Source organism: Myiozetetes cayanensis, unplaced genomic scaffold, assembly GCF_022539395.1.
Source record: "Myiozetetes cayanensis isolate MyiCay16 unplaced genomic scaffold, myiCay2020 scf26, whole genome shotgun sequence".
Taxonomy (NCBI): domain Eukaryota; kingdom Metazoa; phylum Chordata; class Aves; order Passeriformes; family Tyrannidae; genus Myiozetetes; species Myiozetetes cayanensis.
The window spans coordinates 817,053-840,272 of record NW_026087477.1 but is presented as its reverse complement, the minus strand read 5'-3'; the positions used below and the strand labels follow the sequence as shown (position 1 = coordinate 840,272).

The following is a 23,220-nucleotide window of genomic DNA, read 5'->3' as shown; positions in this document are numbered from 1 at the left end:
ACCAAGCACACGGACCTTGGACAGCAGCAGCAGGACTCTGTCTGCTGCTGCACCACTTGCCAAATAGCTGCTCTAGCAATTAAAAAAAAAAAAAGACAAATCTTTCCAGGCTGTGTGTGCTGTGCTAGTGGAGAGCTGGAAACTCGCAGCACTCTCACAAGACGCTGAAAATTAACTCTTTCCGGGCGACGAGAAAAGGCCGGGTAAAAGCTGCCTGATTTGGACCCGCTCCTTCAGCCTCTCCACCACTCTTCACCTCGGTTCTTTGACCCTTTGAACGTGGTCAGTGGCCTGCTAACACAGCAATTAGCAAAAGAGGGAGGAAGGAGTGGCCAGACGCCAGACACTCGGTGACAGTGCGTGACACCGCGGCCGCGAGCTCGTAAATCGTGAGCGTGGCTCGGGAGGGCTCCGCTCAGAGCCCGTGGTTTGTCTGTGCAACACAGACAACCTGAATGCCAAACGTGCACTTGTGGACTGTGAAATGCCTCGGTCATTTCACTCTCAGGCTGAAGCTTTGGGCAGCGGCTGCTGTCGGGTGGTTGGTGCGAGCACAGCCACGGGAAGCGCGGCCGCAGCTCGGGAAGATGCTCTCGCTAAATTGGTCCTGCAGTGTAAGAAGGATATAAAGCTATTAGAGAGTGTCCAAAGAGGGGGAATGAACACGATGAAGGGTCTAGAGGGGGCATTCAAGGAGAGGATGAGATCACTTGGCTTGTTCAGCCTGGAGGAGAGGAGAGTGAGGTCAGACCTCATCGGGGTCTGCAGCTTCCTCACAAGGGGCAGCTCTGATCTCTGCTCTGGGTGAGCAGGGACAGCACCCAGGGAATGGCTGGAGCTGTGCCAGGGCAGGCTCAGGGTGGATCTCAGCAGAAGGTTCTTCCCCCAGAGGGTGGTTGGCACTGCCCAGGCTCCCCAGGGCAGTGGGCACAGCCCCAAGGCTGCCAGAGCTCCAGGAGGGTTGGGATGATATTCTCAGGGACAGCGTGGGATTGTTGGGGTGCCTGTGCAGGGCCGGGGGCTGGACTGGATGATCCTTGTTGGTCCCTTCCAGCTCAGGATATTCTGTGATCCTGGGGTAAATTAGGAGCAGTAAGAGGTAATGACTGTGGTCCTGCAATGTCCTAGCAAAGCTCCATGTGGATTACCTGTGGTTTCCACCAGTCTTTAACTTGTTTCCATGCTCATTCCCACCTCAAGACTGTGTGCAGGTCTCCTGGATGAGAATCTAAACCCTCAGGTACAGGTTGCCTGGGAGAGCATTGAACAGTCATCTGCTAATTACTATGGAAATTAATATTCCAGGATCTTTATACAGAGCTTTGGGAGGTTTGGTTTGTTTTTTGTTTTTTGGGTTTTTTTTCCCCATCATTTCTTAAAGGCTGAAGAAGAAATACTGCTGATAACAAGCCACGTTATTTCCAAGCATCACATTTCTATAGCACTGTCAAAAGCAGTCTGAGCTACATATGGAAATCGCTGCAGCTCAGAGGAAACGCTTCTGGTTGACTATCCTTGGAGACATTAATCAGAGTTTAGTGCTGTCACTTCTCAAGAGTCACTCCTCTGTTGTATCTTCAAGAGACATCAAAATGCCAACAGCCCTGAGCAAGAACAAATCCGGCGTGGAAACAGACGGATGTGCCCGCGGGCACCTTGTTCCTGGGATGCAGCCCGAAGATCCAGGACCCTGGAGAGAGCACTGATGGCTCACCCCGCCCTCCTCCCTGCCCTGTGCGTGGCCTGCCAGCGCAGCAGCCCGCGGGGAAAGGGCTCAAACACCTCTTTGGATAAGATTTGGGGGCTGCCTCAGCCCTCAGAGCCAGGCCAGGGTACAACATCCTCCTCCTGCTACGGAGGAAAAGTGCTGGGAGAAGAAAGGAGGAGAGAGCCAGTGCCTGACGATGATGAGTCCTCAGTTTAACACCAGGAGCACAAAAAAGCATTAAAGAGCACAGTGAGGAAAATAATAATAACTCTTCAAAAGCAGCATTTTTCTCCTAGGCACCTAACACAGTTCTGAAAACTGCTCCTAACCAGGAAATCCTTGGCACACCATCAGATTTTAGCCCAAAGACCCTCCAACGGTTAATTCACGCTTTTCCTGCCCCGCTAGTTCACAATGCAAGGTTGTTTTCTAACCAGCAGACACCCTATAATAACATTTTTGAGGAAGGATCCTGGGTTGCATCTGTGGTTGGAAAAATGTCAGCAGGAGTAATAGAGACGTAACAGAGAAGGCAGAAATATCACTGTGAGAAAAACCGAAGATCAGGGAAAGAAAATCAAGCAAACAGCGATTCTGGATGTGTTTGTTGTTTGTTAAAACCAGTGTGATGTAGTGCCTTCCCACCTCTGTGTTGTTTTGTTTTTGTTTGTTTGTTTGTATTTAATATAGCACAGAGTTTTTGTCAAAGCTGCTAATGTATGTTTTTTTGAGAAGGTTCAAGGAAAGACAGATCAACAAAGATGAGCCACCGAGCCCAGAGAAGAGTAAACCAGTACAGTCACCAGTGTAGAGCGAATCGATGCATCAACACAACCCCATTATTAGGTTTGAATTCTATCCTCCAGTGTCCCAAACCACCAAAAAGAGCTGAAAGAGGAAGGCAACTGGGCTATTCCCTACTCCAGTAATACTTGGGAATGAGGGAAAAGGTTGTCCTGCAACAGAAAAGTGAGGAAAGCTTGGGCATGGCCGAAGGTATCTGAAGCAGCGCGTGCTCCGATGGATGACTGTGAAAGACAATATTTAGGGCATGTCAGGCCTGGGGACACGTTCTTCTGGCATCCTCTCCGTGCAAGAACTGGCAGGAAAATGTTGTGTACCTGAGCTGGCTCCTCTCAAACCACGACTTGCCCCAATATCGGGCCCCAACCTTCGACTCGCGGCTCCGGCGGCCGAGTTCGCTCCCATCATCCGGAATTTAGGAACTGAGCTCAGACCATCACAAAGGGCTTTGTCAGAGCAGCAGCAATAACTCAGCAGAGGGAAAAGGAGCTAAAAGGCATTGGCTGCCTTTCTTTGAAGAGGCCACACTCCCTTTCTTCTTCTGGGTCACATCACGGCACGACAGAGACATCTCCTTCCTCCAGCCCATTGCCAGGAGAGCGTTTTAGGACCTAAACTTTATAGGGGATGGTGTCTAGACATAAAAGGCTCGATGTTGCCTTGAATTTCTTTCAGGGAATACTTCAAAAGAACATGAACCTGACTGGCTAGGAAATTAGCTTCCTTTGCCTTTCCCAGACCCAGCCAGCCATGGCTTCCCAAACCCTTGCAGCGTTCAGGCACACAGATTATCCCCACTCACTTATCTCTTGTTCAGAGTCACCAAAATACTTCTCTTCATCAGCACTCAATTTGCAATTCTCCATGGAACACAGAAACAGGTGCAAACATTTAATTTTGGATTTCTGCTTCTGCTTAAGGTAATCACACAGCAGTCCCATTGCAACTGCTGGGGAGAAATAAAGTTTGGGAAGTTATTTTCCTGACCAAATGCAGGTTTCTGCTGTGCATGAGATTAATTTCACCTAAACTGTCTGCTTTTTTTTTTCCCAGACATTATATAAAGAGAGCCCAGAGGGACTTGCTCAGAGCAGATGTCTATGAATTTGAAGGGGTGAATCCTACCATGTGTGTAACTCTCCCACAACTTGTCTTGGAAAGCTGGGGCAAAAATTATGGCAAGTGTTTTGACCCAGAAGTCCCACATATATTAGGACTGCCTTGGCCTGTGTCAGTAACATCATCAAAATCAGACCACAAAAAGGGTTGGACATCTTGCAATTCCTAGCACAGAAAATTAGAGAGGAATAATGATCAGGAGGACACTCCGAGGGCTGGAACAGCTCTGTGATGAAGCCAGGCTGGGAGAGTTGGAGGGGTTCCCCTGGAGAAGAGAAGGCTCCAGGGAGACCTGAGAGCCCTTGGCAGGGCCTAAAGGGGCTCCAGGAGAGCTGGAGAGGGACTGGGGACAAGGCATGGAGGGACAGCACACAGGGAATGGCTTCCCACTGCCAGAGAGCAGGGATAGATGGGATAGTGGGAAGAAACTCTTGGCTGTGAGGGTGGCGAAGCCCTGGCACAGGTTGGGTGCCCCTGGATCCCTGGAAGTGTCCAAGGCCAGGTTGGACAGGGCTTGGATCAACCTGGACTAGTGGAAGGTATCCCTGCCCATGGCAAGGGGTGGAACTTTATGGTCCCTTCCCACCCAACCCATTCTGTGATTCCATGTTAAGATGGGTCTTAAACTTTCTGGAAAATTCCAAGTACTTCAGTGTTTGCTGGAAACTCTCAAAGGGATGAAGTTGATGCTCTAGATCAGTGTCAATCCTGCAGCAGTGGGTGCATCTCCACTTCCTTCTGCATCAGGAGATACCCAGGGAGAGTCTCGGCTCGGCTCAAGATCTCGAAGTGGCCATTTAGAGCAGCCCGTGGGTTAATTTGGACATGACGGGGCACAGATGCTCATCTGGCCATGTCAAAGCACCCAGAGGGGCTGTGGGGCATCAGCATTCCCCTGGATGAGGCACTGACCCAGAATCTCACTCAGATCTTACTCAGAATCACTGATGTGACAAATTAGGGTCAAAGCCGACCCGGGAGGGCCCAACCAGATTCAAAGGAGGTCACAAGGGGCAATCTCTGTTTTAATTAAAAATACACACTCACAACATACTGCACACCACAAGGGCTAAGTCAGTGGCACTTCAAAAATATCACAGCTTTCAGAGAGCTGAGAAGACATTCTTTGGGATTTAACCAGAAACCATCTTTCTGACTGACACAACGCCACAAGCTGATGGGAAGTTCGGTTCTCTCCCCATTCCCCCCCCTCCACAATGTCCTATAAAAATAAATGATGAAAAAAAAAAAAAAAAAAAAAAGGAGAGATCATAGTGAAAAAGTCTCTTGGCTGTCAAAACACCCATCACTAAAATGAAAAACAATGTGGACATCTCACACTTAGTACTTTTGTTCTTACTGCCAGAACCAAGACAGAAATGTTCCAGTTTAGGATCTGGACAATAAATCAAAGAGTCAGCCTTGGAAAATTTCCTCTTAGTACCAAGAAAAGTTTCCTGGCTACCTACAGAGAGATGAGACCCACTTACAATCCTCCAAAGCTTTTATTAAGGCTTTCTTTGCACATGTGCTATTTTTTCCCCCCTCACAATATCTCACTGCAGGTGGGAACAGGGGGAAAAAAATAGTCTGCAGCCTAGTAATTAAATAGGCTTGGTTTTAATACTGCAAATTACAGCTAAATGCAACTGTCTCAGGTATATATAACGCTCCAATCACTGTCACACCTCACTGCTCTTCCCTGGGTGCTGGATTTAGTCTCTCACCCCCCCTGCAAAGCGTGCACTGGGATTATCTTCGTGGCAAGGGAAGGGCTGGAGGAGTGGGGGACCAACACCTTTCTGGGGTGTCCCAAGGCCAAGGTGGACAAGGAGCTCCCCCCATGTTTTACCCTCTCAGCAGCTTCTCAGCTCCTCACAAGCGCCTTGCCCAAGGTGCCCTCTCTCCATCCCAGCCTGGATCCCTTCCCCACGAGGTCTGGGCAGGCTCCAGCTCGGCAGCAGGACCTTTCCAGGAGGTGGCTCTTTGTTCCTGGTACTCATTTCTTTGCCTCCCTGCTCAGGATATTTATAGAGAGCAGTCACACGACTGCCCAGGTGGGATGAGCCAAAAACCTCCTCGTACAAGACAAATTCTTAGTTCCTCCTCCCTCACCCTGTTCTGGTTTGGACCCGTTTGCTGGACACAGGTGACCAAAAGAACAGGGACACTTGGATATGGGCTCTTCCCAAGATGCCAGAGGGAGTTTTTAGAAGGGTATGTGAGGATAGAACAAAGGGGAATGGCTTCCCACTGCCAGAGGGCAGCTTAGATGGGATATTGGGAAGAAATCCTTCCCTGTGAGGGTGGGGAGGCCCTGGCACAGGTTGCCCAGAGAAATTGTGGCTGCCCCTGGATCCCTGGAAGTGTCCAAGGCCAGGTTGGACGGGGCTTGGAGCAACCTGGGCTAGGGGAAGGTGTCCCTGCCCGTGGCAGTAGAAGCAGATGATTTTTGAGGTCCCTTTAAACCCAAACCATTCTATGAGAGTTGTATTAACACTGATGCAAAGGCAGCTCAGCCACCCCCTCCTGCCCTGACCAACTTGTTTGACCCTCACACCACTACCCAGAGCTGTTCCCACCTCCAAAATACCTCCAGCCCAGGGGAAATTCCTGCTGCTGGTCAGAAAAAGGGCTCTCCACCTACGACTTGAGTCAGATTTCTGGGCTCCCTGAACTCCTATTTCTCCTCCAACCCCCCCCTTTTTTGTTTTATCATGAGTTTCAGTGGATAAGGAATAAAAGGTTGTATCCAGCACTAGGCTTACAGTCAGCTCCCAGTAAAGCCCCTCTGGGCATGTTTCTCATCCATTACACTCAGGTATGTGACCTGCTCTCTACAACCAGGGCCAAATGACAGTCATCATTTGTTCCAAACACATCACTGGTGCAGTCATCAGCCTGGGATTTCAGCCCAGAGGGGGAGGAAAGAAAAGGCTTTACAAGCAAATAAAACAAACACGTGTTGCGCGGAGCGACAAGCAGAATAATTTAATTGCCGAGTTTTCAAAACAAAAGAAGAATCCGTTATCTGCTTAAAAGCAAAAGATGTCCCAGAACTCTGATGTGATGATGTTTGCCAGTTTAAATGTCCCTTTGATGAGTTTTCTTGTTTGTTTGCTCTGTGGCCCACTGGAGTCACTCCATCTCCAGCTCAAATTGCATCTGTGTTTCTACTCGAGCAGAGCAAGAGTCACCTTGGAAGGAGCACGGCAGAAAACATCCAATAATAATAAAAAAAATAATAAATAATAAAAAAATAATAAAAAATCACCAAATCTCTGAACAGTAACTGAGGAACAGCTAAAACCAACTCCAAGACACCGTGCTCTCCCCCTCACTAGGCCAAAAGAAATGTTCTTTTCCTGGGATTAAAGCAGCTCTCCCTAAATGAGGCTGCCCATGATTGACGCTTTAATTGACTGGCACAATTTCATGCTTTAATAACTCCAGGCTCCTCAGTTTAGCCAGGAATGAATTTAACTGCTAAGTCCTTGTGTGTAAATCCTCTCCTGCCTGGAAGTTCCTGTTCTCTCTTCAAAATGGAAGCTTGGATGAAGGAGACTCACCAGTGTTTCAGGAGCTGGGTGAAACAACCTGCACGTCCTCTGCTCCACACGCTCCCCAGTTCCCCCAGTTCCTTCCCTCCTGGGCCACCACAGCCGGCTGGAAAAGGGCTCCAGGTGGGATTTCTTCAGGAGAAACCCCTCAAGCATTTTGGTGGCTCAGCAATTAGTGGGATAATCAACTTGTCCTGAGGCTGATGACCGACAGCAGAGCAGGAAAACATCTTTTTCTGAGCAGCACCTTCTGTGCCTCTCTGGTCCTTGCCCTGGTCCCAGAAATTACTTACTCATGCTCGGAATTTTGCAAAATCTTGGGTGTGGTACCAAAAAGAGGAGAGTTCTGGGCTGGTTCTTCTCTTCCTGCTTTTCATCTTTTATGTAATACTCACCCTGTGGGCCTGGCCTGTGGCTGCACTGCCCTTCCTCCTTGGTTTAGAGGAGGGTAAAGAAGGGGGAAATGCAGCTCCCAGAGGACTCCACGTTTCAGGCTGTAGTTTTAACTTTTCAGTCATTTTGCCTTTTTTTTTCTTCCCCCCGCCATTGTGTCTAAATCTCCTAATTTAGCAATCACAGCTGGTTCCTGGACTGAATACTTCTTTTTTTTCTAGAAACATCCTTCTCCTCCTCCTCCTCCTCCAGCACCTGAAGTCAGGGATATTTAGATTCATTTCAGCTTGCAGAGAAAAGGAGCTGCAGCTGCAAATTCAAGCGAGGTTCAGCATTTGGTGAAAGCTGTGAATCCACCACTCCTCAACAAGGATTCAAACTTTTGGTCTCCCATCCCTGTGCCTCGCACACAACAGGCTCACTCAGGCACCTGAGACTGCATTTGAGGGCCTTTGGTCTGAAAAAGCTTATTTTTTCCCCCCCCCCAAAGATTGATTAAGTGAGAATCATCCCCTGTTTTGAAGATCTCCCCTCCAGATGATCGCCCAGAGCCACCCTTGGGCTGTCCCTTCCTCCCCAGTGCTCAGGAACTGGGAGGCCTGAAAATTCCATGAGTCTGTGGCAAGGAGGAGGCTCCTGAGGGTGTCTGGATATCAGAGAGCCCCATATGGGTTGTTGGTTACTCCCAGATGAGCTGGGGGAAAACAGAGACAAAGAGGCAAAGTTGGGATCCCCTTTTTACAGGGGATCACATGGGAAGAAGGAGGGGTAATGGTCACAAGTCACTCCTGGGGAGATTCTGATTAGACACAAGAGGAAAATCTTTCCCAACAAGAACCACCAGCCCCTGGAATAATCTCCCCAGAGAAGCAAGGGATTTCCCAATGTTTGGTACATTTAATATTTAGTTGGACGGGGTGCTGGACCATCTTGTCCAGACAAGGGTTTTACCAAGAAAAGTTGGACCAAATAATCCCTGAGATCCCTTCCAACCTGATAGTCTGTGATTCCATGATTCCATGGAAATCTGGGTAGGATGCTCAGCTCGGTGCTGTAGATTTATTGACATACAAGTTTTCTCCCTGCTGTGCCATTGCTTGCTAAAATATGGGGAGGTTTCCATGTTTTCCAGGACTCTCTTTGTGTTGTAGGTTTATTCTCCCTGAGGAAAACTGGAGCCCCAGGCTGAGCTGAAGGGAAGTGGTTGAGGTTTCCTCCTGTGCAGCGTTTCTGCTGCCTACAAAGTCACAGAGACAAGAAGCAACATCCCCATCTGTTGGCTCTCCATCCACCTGGAGGGAATTTGGCCTTAAAATGATGGAAGAGGTGCACAGGGAACTGTTCTGCTCTCACCACCCCCACCAAACACTCCTCTGCTTGGTTTGAGGGGGGCCTGTGGTGCTGCAGTGAAACCTCGTCTCAAACCTAATCTCAAACCTTTGAGACTCTTCCAGTCCTAAATTTAGAGGTTACCTCTTGTCTGGATGGAAAGCCAAGCATGAAGGTGGCATAAACAGGAAATACTCTGGATATTTCTGCAGCAGTGCCTGGTGGTTTTTAATAATTAGCATTACCTTCTGGTTCATGAAGGTGGATCCAGACGCCTCTGGTGTCAAACACTGCACTTCTCTGCCAGGTGAAGAAGTTTTGTGGTCACAGTGAGGGATGCCAGGGGTAGGGAGGGAACCTAAATGGCTCAGATAGCCTGGATGCAGCCCAGGGGGCATCCCTCATCCAGCCAACACAACCACAGCCTGTAAATCTCCCAGAATCCCAGGATGGGTCAGGTTGGAAGGGGCCACAGGTGGTCCAGGTGGTTCATCAGGTTTGCTCAAAGTGGGGCCCTGAAGCTGCGCTCCCTTCCTTGGAACCCTGGAACCACCATCCCTTGGGGTGTGCCAAGGAGGGGATTGGCAGGGAATATTCTGAGCAAACTGGAGGTCACTGCCACAGCAACCCATAAAGCTGACAAGCCCCAAATCTGCCCCATTTTTTTACATGAACACCCCTAGGGAAGGCAAAAAAGTGTTTTCAAGAGGTTGTGGCAGTGTGTCAGGAGAGGTGGGGCTCCCAGACTCATCCTGCTCTTCCTCAGCATCCAAACCCACATCCAAATCTCACCTTCTTCCCAAGGAAAAAGCTGCTTCAGCTTCAGTCTGGCCATCCCCAATAAAAATCCAGGCTTTGCTTTGTCCTGTCTCATTGCAGTGAACAAAGACCCACCCGTGGAGTTGGGAAAAAATTAATCTGCTTTAAGGAAGAAGCAAACGTGGATTGGACTGAATCGCCCCCGGCTGCTCGTGGAAGAAAGGCAACGGGACACAACTGAACTGCACCTTGGGAGAGGCTCCAGCAGCACTTGGGGATAAATGGGCTTCCAAAAGCACTTGTTTTGAAGAGAAACTGGCAACAGAAACAGACTCTTCTCATTGGGAATGGTGGGAGGGAGGTAAAAAATAACAGTGGTGGAGAACTTCACCAGCTCTTTTCTACGCCTCATCTGCTGCTTTATTAGTGCTCCTAAATCTGTTCTGCTAAGTATAAACACCACCAAATTTACATAAACTTCATTAAAAGCCTGTGTCTCAACTCTGCTGCTCCTGTGGCACACCCAGGAAATGGAGAACTTCAAACTCCTCTGCAGCAAAATAAGCAACTCCAAGATAAACAAACAACATTTTAAGGGCGTTTTTGCTTCTTCTTTTTTTTTTTTTTTCCCCCTGCTTGTTTATTTTTTTCTGCTTCTGTAGCTTCCCTGGTTCTGTGCCTTTCTTTCCCTTCCTGGTCCTTTCTGCCCAGACCTGGAGCAACACTTCCCATCTCCTCACAGTGTATTAAAACAGAGAAGTGGAATCCTGATAAAACACCAAATGGGATGGGCTTTGCCCTTTTGAGAGCTTTTATTTCTCTGCTGGTCCTGCACGTGCTGGTGAGGAAGCAGAAGACCATCTTTCTGCTCGGTTATCACTTCAATAAAACCTAAAGAGGGTGGGGGACTGGCAGTGCTTGCAGGAGCCACAGGTGCTGGTTCCTCTTTGGGACTTCTTTAGGGTTTGCTGGGATTTGGAGTCATTTCCCTGGTGCATCCACTGCCTCAGTTTCCCCTTGAAATTTGACTCTTGTCAGATTTGGGCACTTTTATTCACAGAATCACAGAATCAAGCAATGGCCTGGCTTGGAAGGGACATTAAAGACCATCCAGTTCCAACCCTCTGCCATGGGCAGGGACACCTTCCACCAGCCCAGGTTGCTCCAAGCCCTGTCCAACCTGGCCTTGGACACTTCCAGGGATCCAGGGGCAGCCACAGCTTCTCTGCCCAACCTGGGCCAGGGCCTCCCCACCCTCACAGGGAAGGATTTCTTCTTAGTATCCCATCTAAACCTACTTTCTGTCAGTTTGAAGCCATTTTCCCTTGTCCTGTCCCTCCATGCCCTTGTAAACAGCCTCTCTCCACCTTTCTTGTCAGCTTCTTTCAGTTACTGGAAGATCATAGTTAGGTCACCCCATCCAGGCTGAACAATCCCAATTCTCTCAACCTTTCCTCACAGCAGAGCTGCTTTAATCAGCTTGGTGGCCCTGTTTTGAACTCTCTCCAGCAGCTCCACGTCCTTGTGCTGTTGTTCCCAGGGCTGGGGGCAGCTCTGCAGGGGGGTCTCACCTGAGGGGGCAGAGGGGCAGAATCCCCCCCTGTCCTGCTGGCCACGCTGGGGGATCAGCCCACGCTACGAACACCTGAATCTTTTCTTACCATACAATTGATACTCTAATAATGAGGAGTTCAGGGGAGGAAAGGACCTGGAGGCAGGACCAAGGAATGCACAGCTGTATCAGGGCTCACAGACTCACCAAACGCCTCTCCATGCCCTCCTTTGGGTCTGGCTGAGATGTGCCACCTCCATTCTTCAGCACAGACAGGAAGGGAGGGAAGCAGGAGGCTGGAATTCAGACCAGCTCTCATTTCTGTGCAGTATCCATCCTATTAGACAGGCCCAGAAGAGCTGCTGATCCTCTCACCAGAGCTGGAGAAAAACCAGGGGAGGGAAACCCAGAAAAATATCTAGGCAGGATCAAGTTCACTGTCACGACGTGATGCCTCTCTCAAGGAGAGCACGTGCCCAGACAAACTAAAACATCTCCTCCACTTGACTCCCTCTGGTTGGGAGAAACACGAAAGCAGCACTTAAATTTTGTGCCAGACCTGCTAAAAGACCTGGCTGACGAGATGCTTTTCCAGGAGATGAGGGCAGAGAATCTGGTTATGTGCAAAGCATCCCCCCCCTTTGCTCTTGCCCTTCCCAAACGCCTCAAACCCTGCGAGGAACGAAGTGTCCCCCTCCAAGACCAGCCCCACACAGCGCTCACCAGCAATAGCTCTTCCCACCGGAGCTTCCCTGGATATTCCAGCTTGTGCCTGCTCTTCCCCCACCAATTTTAAGTGCTCCTGACAGCTTGAAGGAGAGGGTGGGTCGCTGTTGCTGCAGCTCCACCGTCTGTCCTCAGCCACGCTCCCTCCCCGGCTGCCTCTCCGTGGCTGGGCACTCGGCCAAGGCAACCTCTCAGTGAGGAAATGCTGAGCCCTGCAACCCTGAGCCTCTTGTGCAAACCTCAGACCTGGTCTGTGGCCAGAAATCCTCTCCTGGGCAACGGCAGAGAAGCTCTGACACGTGCAGGTACCCCCAGAATAGCTCTGGGCTCTGCATTTGGGCCGTGCCCGTGAGCTGCATCTACAGAGAGGAAGGTGCCCGTAGCCCCCTGCCTCCCTTCCCCTCCAGGTGTTTTAATGCCACGGATTTGTTTCATGGGATGGATTTCTTAGGCAGGTTCAAGAGGTGGTCCAGTCCCTGTGATGGAGATATAACTTTTCCTGCCACGTTGAGGCCAGGATGCAGCTCCTGGCCCTGCGAGTGGTTTGAGAGGGTGAGGGCACACTGCAAGCACATGGCTTTTGGGAAAACAACTCCTCGAACAGGGCATTAAAACCATGACTATCTGCTGCCTGGAGAGAGCTGAAACACCAGCCCAGCTCTTTAGGGACCCTGCTGAAGGGAGGACAGGTACAAAGAAACCCCAGGCAAGAGACAGGCAATTATTTACAAGGGTACGGTTTCTTCCTTTCTTTCCCATTAATGCTCGTTGGAAAAAAAAAAAAACCATCTGCAAAACATCCTCCCTGCAATCTCCCCTGCGCTGGGGGACGTCTGGACACGGTCTTTAACAACCTCTAATCCCCCAGCCAGAAAACTCTCTCTCTCTCTCTCTCTCTCCTGGCTCGTGCCCCGCACGAGAACGGGGGGAGAACAAAACCCTGCGCAGGAACCGGCGTCGGCAGCAAAGAGCCCTCCGGATTCCAAGTGTTTCCTTTCACCGGAGTAAATGATGTTTTATGACTATAATTAACTGGGAGCCAGTACACACTGAGCTGGTTTTGAGCTGACTCAATGCTGTCTGCAAAGCACAGTGTGATAAAACAATATTCAAATCAACTTCTTAACTAAGCCTGGCGAGTGACACAATCCGGGGACGGGCGCCAAGAGTAAGTGGAGGTTTGCAAAGCCCCGGGCGCAGGGAGGGATTTCAGGGACTCGGGAGTATTTTCTTTAAAGGGATGGGTTCCCAGTCCACAGGCTGTGAATGGTGGATGGGTTATGGTTTCTGAAGAGGCCCAGTTCCTACAGCTTGGCTGTTGTGTTAATTTTCCACCAGGAAGAAAGAAAAAGTTACCCCAAAAGGATTGGAGACGTTTGAGGTTGGAAGTGACAGCTGCTGGGGGGTTTAGGTTGGATATTAGGGAAAATTTCTTCACCAAAAGTGTTGTCAGCTGTTGGAAGAGGCTGCTGAGGGCAGTGGTGGAGTCCCCATGCCTGGAGGGATTTAAAATCTCCGTGGATGTGGCACCTGGGGACATGGGTCAGTGGTGGCCTTGGCAGTGCTGGGCTCAGGGTTGGACTGGATGATCTCAGAGGGCTTTTCCAACATTAATGATTCCATGAAAAGCAGAATCCCTGGAAACATTCAAGGCCAGGTTGGACTGGGCTCTGACATCTTACTGAAGATGTCCCTGCTCACTGCAGAGGGTGTGGATCTAGATGGCCTTCAAAGGTCCCCTTCCAACCCAAACTCTTCCGTGATTCTGTGATCTCTTCCTCAGGCCTGCCAAGGTGTGAATGACTGGGAGGCACCTCAAGCTGAAAATACCTTCGTTTCAGGGAGGTCTGCACGTTGACACCTGCCTGTGAGCGACCTGCTGAGGTGTCTCTGGTGGTCACTGGAGGTCGTGGCTGTGCCACCAGTGGAGCTGGAGAGCAGGTCAGGCCATCCCACCAGCCTCTTGGTAGTCCAGAGGTACGTGGTGACAGCTTTTCATCACGACCAAGCGATTCAACTTGAAGCATTCCCAGTGCCCCGGGAGGCTCTGCTGCGAGTTTGACTCATTAGAAGACCTTCCAGGTGCTGGTGGTTGGTACAATGAACCTGAGGGGGTACCCAGGACGTTCCTGGGACTGCACCAACCCTAAAGTCACGCTCTGTGCCTCCTTCTCTGCCTGTGTGGCACGGCCACGCTTCCCAGTGGCACTCATAATAGCCATTAATCACCACTTCTTGGAAAACACCGTGGCTCTGAAGGTGTTTGACTTTTACAAAGCCTGTAACTGTTCCTGCCCTTTAATAGGCCTTGTTTTCTTCTCTCTGGATGTTGCAAACTGGAGCTCTCACCCTGTTTTCTTTCTATACACTAAAAAAAAAAAAAAAAGAAAAGAGAATTATCAAAAAGGCTGAAATCGAAATGAAACTTTTAACCTTTGTTTGTTTGTTTTTTGAGTGGTTTTGTTTTGGTTTGGTTTTTGTTTTATTTTGATTTTTGTTTGGACTTTTTGTTTGGTATTTTTTGTTTTGGTTTGGTTTTTGTTTGGTATTTTGTTTTTTTTTTTTTTTGATGGTGGGTAAGTTTGGAAAGTTGGTCCCACCTGGAGCAACACTCCTTGGTGAGATCACAGTTTCTTCCCCTGTCGAAGGCAACAATCCTCCCCTTAGTTCCTGATGTGATGAGAGTCACCCACAGGCACAGCCAGCTTTGCTGGCTCCTCTGGAGGGGTGGGGGGTTGTTTGCTTGCCAGTGCTAGCAGATATTTCAGAACTAGTGAAAATTTCCTCTTTTAGATCAACACAATGATAAACACAGTTTATGCCCACAGAAATTGCAGTTGTACCTGGAGAGTTTTCAGAGCAGGGAAAGGAGGTTCCAGAGCTGCCCTGAGGCAGGACAGGGGAGGATTTTCTGGGGTGGTGTCGTTCTTGTGACCTCCAGAATTTGGGGGTTTGGGTCAACTTTGGGTGTCTGAGCTGCCAGAAGACACAAGAGGGAGGTGGAACGCAGGGAGAGGAGGCATTTACCTGTGTATGTGGGCATTCCACTCTTCTCCCAAAACTCAGGACAGCAGGATGGGCTGCTGGAGTGAACACAAAGCTGGTTAGAGTGGGTTGGTGTGGACGATTTCCCTCCTGGCAGGAGAGCAGGGCCAGGAGCCGGGTACCCACTGCTCACAGGGGCTGTGCAAATGTGCAGGAAGAAGCAGCATTTGAGGTGCTCCAGGGTAGTTCTCCTGCTTCCTCACCTTTCCCACCCTCCCAGGGGTGCTGTCACGACCTGCAATCCCCGTTTGCTGTGGGCAAACAGCCCCGGCTCCCTCAGGACGTGCTCGGATGCTCTGTGGTTTCACCTGCCAGGTGAATCCTGCTCCTGAGGGATGAAATCTCTTCCCTCTGTGGAGCAGGGCTCAGTCTCCAGGCCTCCCTGAACCTTGTCATCTGGAGGAAGCTCTCAGAGGGCTCTGGGACAGTTCTGGATGCCTTCAGCTCCCTCCTGAGGAACAGGTCATTGTGTCACTGAGCTCCCACATTTGTCACTCTTCTTGTTTCTTTAATGGAGCTGGACAGAAGAGAATGATGGCCTGACCCTCTGTCTGGGATGAGACACATTTCCAGGACAGCACAGGGGACATTAACCTGTCTCCTGCCCTGTTGAACCCATTTGGGGAGTTGCAAAATAATCCTGGGCACAGCAAGTATCAATCCTAATCCCTTTTTCCCTCTGCTGCGAAGACTCTGAAGCTTCTACTGACACATTACTGTCCAGTGTGGGCTCTGGTTTCCCATAGTCCAGATGGATATTAGCAGTGGCAGAAGCTGTGTGGATGAGAAGCAAAAAAAGAGATATAGCTGGAGGGCAGCTATTACATCCAAAAAGATGAAGGGGTGGGAAAAAAATAAAATAAGAAAAAACCCTAATAAAATTCTAGCAAACTTCCTGGAGGAATGGAAAGAAGGGAGAAAGACTTTCTAAGAGCAGTTGTGACTTGCAAGGCAAGCACTTGCAAGGATACACTTCCACTCAGCAGGTCGTTGCAGGCATTTGGGATGTTCCCATCCTCCAGCTGTTTGTAACCACGGACAAGGGGCCAGCAGGATGGAGCAGGGTGGACATCCCATCTCCAGCTATAAAGTCTGACTGCTCTGCTTAAACCTCCTCCTGCATCGCCTCAAACTCGCTCCCGGACTCTGCACGTCTCAGGATGAACGCTTTGCTCCTGTTCTGTTCCTCTGATGCCTCCCAGAAGCACCTCAGTGAAGAGCTGGAGGGAACTGGCTCTAATTTCTTGTCCTGCTTTGCAAGGACACACCTGATGGGTCTGTGGCATCCTGGGCTCTGGCCACAGGACCCTCTGCATCCTTTCCCCGAGCTTTGCCATCCCCGGGATAAAGCCACACCCTGCCTGCTCTGCAGGGAGCCCCAAAGCATCGCTTCCTTAACTTCGGCGCCGTCCGGGTGCTGGGAGATAACGGAGGAGCAACAACGGATCGCTTTGAGTGGCCAATCACTATTTATTCCCCTCACTTCTTCCCTTAAACTGTTGAGTTCTCTGAAGTGTTGTCATGGCTACTGGGGAGTGAACTCGACTCGCTCCGGCAGCCTTTGTTCCCTCCGAGAGAGAGCTGAGCTCAGGTTTGTCACAGCTCTCCTGTCACCGGCTGCAAAAAAAAAAAAATAAATATTATATCTATTTCTTGAGAGGAGTTTCCTTTGCGAGTCTCTCTCAGCACGAACAGAGATTTTAGTGCCCCCGGGTGCTCTCGGCCAATAATTCTTTTAATTGTTCCCTCGTTTCTCTCTGCCACGCGTCCAAAGGTCAATCTCCCGCGAGGTCTTGTGTAATCTCCCCCTCTCTCGGGTGTGTCGCAATATATTCTGATCAATGCTTCAAAATTGGCGTCGGCTTTAATCTTAATGGAACCTCCGCCGGCGAGAATAAATTCCAGGAGGGTTTTCAGGAGCACCGAAATACATCTCCCGGTTTTGGCTCGAATTAGTGCATGACATAATTCCACTAAAATCAATGAGATTGTACTCTGGGATGCTTCTCAACTGCTGATGTTAAAGCTGCACGGCCACAGTTTATTGCTACTTATGCCTTACCCTTCATCTTTTTTAATACGAGCCGGGTCCTGGATCCCTCACGGGGAATTCCCGAGGGTTTTGAGCCGCTCGTGTGGAAATCAATGGGCAGAAATGAAACGTGGGGAGAGCTCACCCCCCACCCCCCCCATGCAAGTATTTTTAAGTTCCTGATTATAATGTGGCAGCAGTACATGTGGGAAACGAGCAGATGCTCTCCTGGGGAGTGTAAAGTCAAAACAGATGATGCAGATCTATGGCAGATACTGATTTCTGTAGCTGTCAATATCAACAAAAATAATCTGCTTTTTTTTCATTAGGAAAGCTACTTGGACAGATTTGTCACTCTTCAATAAATAGTCTCTTAACTGTTCTTTAAAAAAAAAAAAAAAGTTATTAAATTCAAACCCGCAGAAAGGAAAGAGATGTGCAAATACAGACCTGAGGAGGAACAAGGTGAGACTGGGGTCAAGACTGAACGTCTGTCTCTCTGTCACAAGGATGCTCAGATCCCCACTCTCCAAGGAACTGCATTGTTCCTACTGCAAAAAAAAAGCCTTTGGGGAATGTTAGAGCCTGAAATGGTGGGCTGGATCTCAGCAGAACAGATGAAACCCCCTCGGCAAAGTCTCTTGAATGTAATGGGGATACTATAACTTAAATCTCACTCTATTAAAAGATAAGTAGAAAGAAGAAGAACCTGCCTTTACACCCCTGTTTTCTTGCAGCGTTTCAGTTGCCTGGACATTTACATCCCAGTAACCTCCTCTAGTTTATTGTACCCCAAAGCTCCATTTTCCTTTGAACTTCCCAGCTCTCCCATGTGTGTTAATATTAGCACCTCTCACCCAGCTATTGACTGAAGCATATTTGCAGATAAAACCACTTCCCTCGTGTCTCTGCTTTCCACAGCTGCTCATTCGTTCTGTCGTTGCTGATGTTTTTCTTCACTGAACATCTTCCCTTTGAAGGATTCCTGGTTCTTCCCAAACCGGCCACGCAGGGGGCTCGTAAAGCTGATGCGTGGAAAGAACAGCTGAAGGACTGGAGGCTTTTCACAGAGCATTAATCCTGTCAGCATTTGAGTTCCATGATCTATTCCTGCGAGGCGGGAGCCACTCTGTGTTAACTGCTCCGGGATTGGAAATGGCAGCTTTGGAAGGCCCTGAACGGGGCCTGAATGGGGGTGGGTGCTGAAGCTCCAAAATTACAAGGGAAAACTTTTCTCAGGGGTTCAGTCGAAAGGCAGTTCAGAAATGCTCCCCACACCTCTCCCAGGCGATGAATGAGGTGGAGAAACGGAGCCATGTGGCTGTGGAATCGGGAACTGAGGTCTCCACTCTGCATCCAAACTGTGCTCCTCTTCCTTGCCTCAGGTCTGGAGGAACCCACAGACTGCTACCCCACCCCAAACCTGCCTATTTCTTGGAAAAGCACAGCATTACCGAGTTTGTCTTACTCTGGAAAGTCCAGCTTTGGTGGAGTTCCTTTCTTGTTCCTACCCACCAGGGATGCCTTTGGAGCTTAGGAAGGAAAATCCAAGACTTGGTACTGGAGAAGACACATTCCCCACGTGAGGACAGTCAAGAAATGGAATGTGTTGCCCAGAAAACTTGTTCCACCTCCAGCCTTGGATGTTTTCAAGGCCAGAGTGGATGTTTCCAAGAGCAGACTGGATACAGCCCTGAGTGACCTGGTCTGGCCACGAGCTGACCCTTCTCTGAGCAGGAGGTTGGACCAGAGACCTCCTGAGATCCCTTCCAACCTGAACTCCGCTGTGATGCCGTGTTATTATGACCCCGTGGCCTTGCTAGGGAGTAGCCCAGCAGTTCCAGGAGCTTCCAAGGGTGTAAAGAGGAATCCTGTGAGGAATTGGAAGGCACAGATGTGTCCTCATGTCCCACTGTCCATCAGCACAACCTCTTGACAGCCCTTGTGCTTCTTGAAATCCTGCAGTGCTTCCTTTGTCTCGAGGACTCTCTTTGCCTTTTTCCCCTAAAATGCACTGAAAATGGGACCAGTGCTGAGGACTGTAATGGCTGGGAAGAGATTTCTATTCTCAGCACTGCTTAAAACTTCAGGAAGACTGTTCCACTTGCTTCCCTTCTCCTGTTAAATAGAGGCAATTTGGAGCCGCAATATTTATAAATGATTTAGCCCCTGTGCCGTGCTGAGCCACTGAAACAATTATTCCTTCTCCCCCACATCAGGACTTCCCACCAATGGGGCTTTCTCTGCACATGGGGCAGGCAGCTCTTCTGAACTCCTGGCTGCAGGTTTTATCCTTCTCCCTCTCCTTCCACCTGCGGGAAAACACAATAATTCACCCGGCCCCGTTCCTGGATGGTATTTTCAGGCACTGAAGAGCTTGACCACTCACTGTTAATCAATAGAGCTGGAGTGTGGCCATCAGTCTATTACTGTTTCAGGCTTCTTCAAAGCAGAAAATGCCTGGAAAAAAATGAAAGGCAGAGATGAAATACACACATTTCTCTGGTAATATTTCAGAGGCGAGGGCGCAGCGGCAGCTTTCCTTTTTTAAGCCTCTACCCTATATATAAAACATGTTGGAGGGATTTGGGGAACGGAGAAAAATTAAAATAATTAAGGAGCTGGCAGAATTGATTTGGAGTCAGAGGAAAGAGGCAAAGAATTCACAACCTTTTGCAGGGTGGTGGGGCACGTCTGTCAGGGGTGGGAGCGACTGGAGCAACCCAGCCCTGGCTCCGCTCGGAGCTGGTGGGAAACCAAGTGGGACTGCAACGCTCCCCTGGGGGTGCCAGGAGCTGTCACGAGGGGTTCTGTGATCCAAGGGTTAGAGTTTTCCAAGTTTAAAGTCGATCCAGGGCTCAAGTTTGGGTTCTGGTGCCTCAGGGAGGTTTTCAGGCCTCACACGTAGACCCTTCCCATGCAGGTGAGGTCCCCTGGGGCGGCCAAAGCAAAGGATGCAAAATTCCTACCAGTGTGTTGAAAGAGGGAGCAGTTTCCAGTGGCAGGATGGCATCTTGGCCTGCCTGGCCAAACCAGGAGGCATCAAAGCTTCCGCTGCAGGGACATCAGCAAGAGGGAGAGGCTGAGACAGCCTGGACTGGGCAAGCCAGGGATGTGTAAAAGCCTCTCCACGAGTCTCAGGTTATTTTAGGAGCTCAGCAGTTACTGTGAGCACGTCTGTGCTCGAGGCAGCAGATGGAGGATGCATAATTTAAAATAGGAGTGACCAGATGAAGGTTTCTCCATCTGTTTTGCAAGTGCAGCAGCAGGACAAATCCTCTCACATCCGATAAGACTCACCCAGGAGCTTCGCTTCCAACGGACAAGCTGTGCAAGCCCAGACCTTCAGGGGCTCTTCCCTCCTCTCTGACAAAGCACAGCCCTCTCTTTTCCATTCCAAGAACCTCTTGGTGGTAAGAATCCCGACTTGTCACCGTGAAACCTGTCCTTGCTTGGATTGCACCCAACAACACCCAACATTTGGTGTTTTCCAGGGAGCAACTTTATCTGCACCTTCACTCTGACAGTCAAGAGCCCCTCACAGGAACCAGCCTAATTTCAATGTGGTAACCAGTCTTTTCTGTCCTGAAAAACTGAACCAGCCACAGGAATTTCACTGGAGATAAGTGTTACAGGGGATGAGATTCCACACAGGAGACTGGCTGGACAACTTTCACTGGAATCACAGAATCACAGAATGGTTTGGGTTGCAAGGGACCTTAAAGATCATCCAGTTCCACCCCCTGCCATGGGCAGGGACACCTTCCACTAGCCCACGTTGCTCCAACCTGGCCTTGGACACTTCCAGGGATCCAGGGGCAGCCACAGCTTCTCTGGGCAACCTGTGCCAGGGCCTGCCCACCCTCACAGGGAAGGATTTCTTCCTAAAATGTTTCTTTACATAAAAAAAAAAAAGCTTATATCCAAAAGTTGCCAGAGAAAACAACTTGAAATTACTTTTTAATGAAGAATAGTTTATATAGAAGATTTTAAAACATACAGCTTAGGAGACTCCAAAGCTCTGTTTGCCTTTGTGTTTTTTTAAATGCCTTTTGGATTATTTTGTGACACGACACATCACCGAACCAAAACCTCCAAAGGCACTGGTGACACCCACACCATTTGCCAGGACCTGACCCCAAACAAAGCCAGCTGAGAGCAGGGCCCCTCTGCAGCAAAGACAAAAACCTCCAGGCTCCAAGGATTTATCACCTAATGGGACAAGCAGCGAGACAGGGCTGTGGATGTGGAGGGGACTGGGAAAGGAGAGTTGGTGGCACCTCCGTCCTCGGAGGGTCTGAAGACCGGGATAGACAAAGCCCTTATGAACATGATCCAGCCCCAGGGACAGCCCTGCTCTGAGCAGCTTAGAATCCAGACTTCCAGGCATCCCATTCATCCCTGAATGTCTCCAGACCCGTTTTTCCCTCAACCTAATAAGCACTTGGACACCCGAGATGCCATTCCTGCAGTGAGGAGCTTCACAAGTCTAACTTCTGGTGGGGTTTTTCCTCACCTCCCTTTAGCGAGATCAGCCCACATTCTCCTTTACTTCCAGTGCCTGCCTCCATTCCATGGAAATGCTTTTCCTCTAACGTGATTAGGTCCTCGCTGGCAGGCTGCCCAGAAAGCAAAAAATCCGGGGTGGAAAAGCGGATTTTCCAGCGGTGAGAACGGATGAACGTTGGCCTCCCTTCCAAATGCTTGCACAGCTGAAATATCTGTGCCCTGAGAGGTTCAGAGGAGCAGATTCCTCACCCTCCTCCTCCTCCTCCAGCTGCTCCAAAGGGTGTTGTTTTTCCATCAAGGAGGTTTGAGAAGGTCGTTGCTCACTCCAGATCAGTTTGGCCACTTGGAAGCTGCCGTGGGCTACGATCCTTCTCCTGCCTTTTGCAGCCACTCAGCCATCTGGACAGCTCCAAAGAGGCATCTGTTCACTCTGGTTCCTTGCTGGGATGGAGATGCTCCTCTGTGAGCTGAGAGCCAGAGGAGTTTATCCTGGAATTTTCACCCCACAGCCTGGGGTCACTCGCTACCAGCATCGTGTGAAAGGCTTGGTTCCCAACAGGGTGAGGCTGTTGTTCCAACTGGAAAAGCTGGAAGTCTCCACAAAAGCCAAAAACCGCAGGTAGGGGAAGAGATATCAGTAAATCCATGATCCTACAGGTCTTTTCCAACCTAAATGATCCTATGAAGGACCGGAGAGCGACACCATCCTGAGGGCAGAACGTCTGTCACAGGTCTAAAGATGGACAAGACTGAAAGGGCTTGGAGCAACCTGGGGTAGTGGGAGAGGTCCCTGCCCCTGGCAGGGAGTTGGAACTGGATGGTCTTTAAGGTCCCTGCCAACCCAAACCATTCTGGGATTCCATGATTCCAGGACGATCCCAGGGGCTTATATGAACTGCACGTGACTGGAAAGGAAATGGGGCAGAAGGAAAGACACAGCTTTAGGGAAGACAGGAAAGCTCACAAGACACTTGTGCTCACCACCAGAGATCTGTGGAGCTGCAAGAAAGACCTCCAGCATCTGCTCAGAAGCAGGACCCATTCTTAGACCTTCCTTGGCAGGTTTTTTCCAAACCTATTTCTGATCCTTGCTCCCAGAGAGGCCCTGAAATGCTCACCCTTTTGGGAAGGGACCCGGGTTTGGACACCAACTGCATCCAGGACTGGTCCAGTGTCACTCACTCCACTCCCTCACTTCCAACCAGTGGGAGAAGAAGCCAACAGACACCAGTTCCCACTGTTTCCACCATTCGGCTTGGAGTTTGGGAAGGAGAGATTTTGTCACAGTCCTGCTGGGTTGTTTCACTGTCCAGATGGCTCTAAGTGCCCATCAGCACTGCTGGTAAATCAGGAGAGGCCCAGTGGACCAGAGGACCATCCTCCAGAAGGGCTGGTCCTGCCAGCAACCTCATCTAGAGGTCCAGGAATTGATGGAATGCCTGAAGATCCCAGTTCTTGCCTTTGATTGTTTCTGTTAAATGCCTCAAACAATCTTCTCCCATGGCTGAAATGCTGACAGGGTTTATTTCCACTTTTATCTCCATCCACCTCTCTGCTTCTCCTGGACCACAGACTTCAGCATGTATAAAATCTTCCTGGATAAAAAAAAACCAGCTCTTTCAGCCTGCTGAAAAAAACCACGACTGCCTCAGCAACCCCCTCCTGCCTCCAGGCCATAACACTG

At 49.7% G+C, this 23,220-nt stretch overlaps 1 long non-coding RNA gene across 1 annotated transcript in view; it reads left to right on the top strand.

Moving 5' to 3' along the window:
• Nucleotides 1-23,220, top strand: part of LOC126642991 (uncharacterized) — a 223,037-nt gene that overhangs the window by 119,480 nt on the left and 80,337 nt on the right. The window lies entirely within an intron of this gene.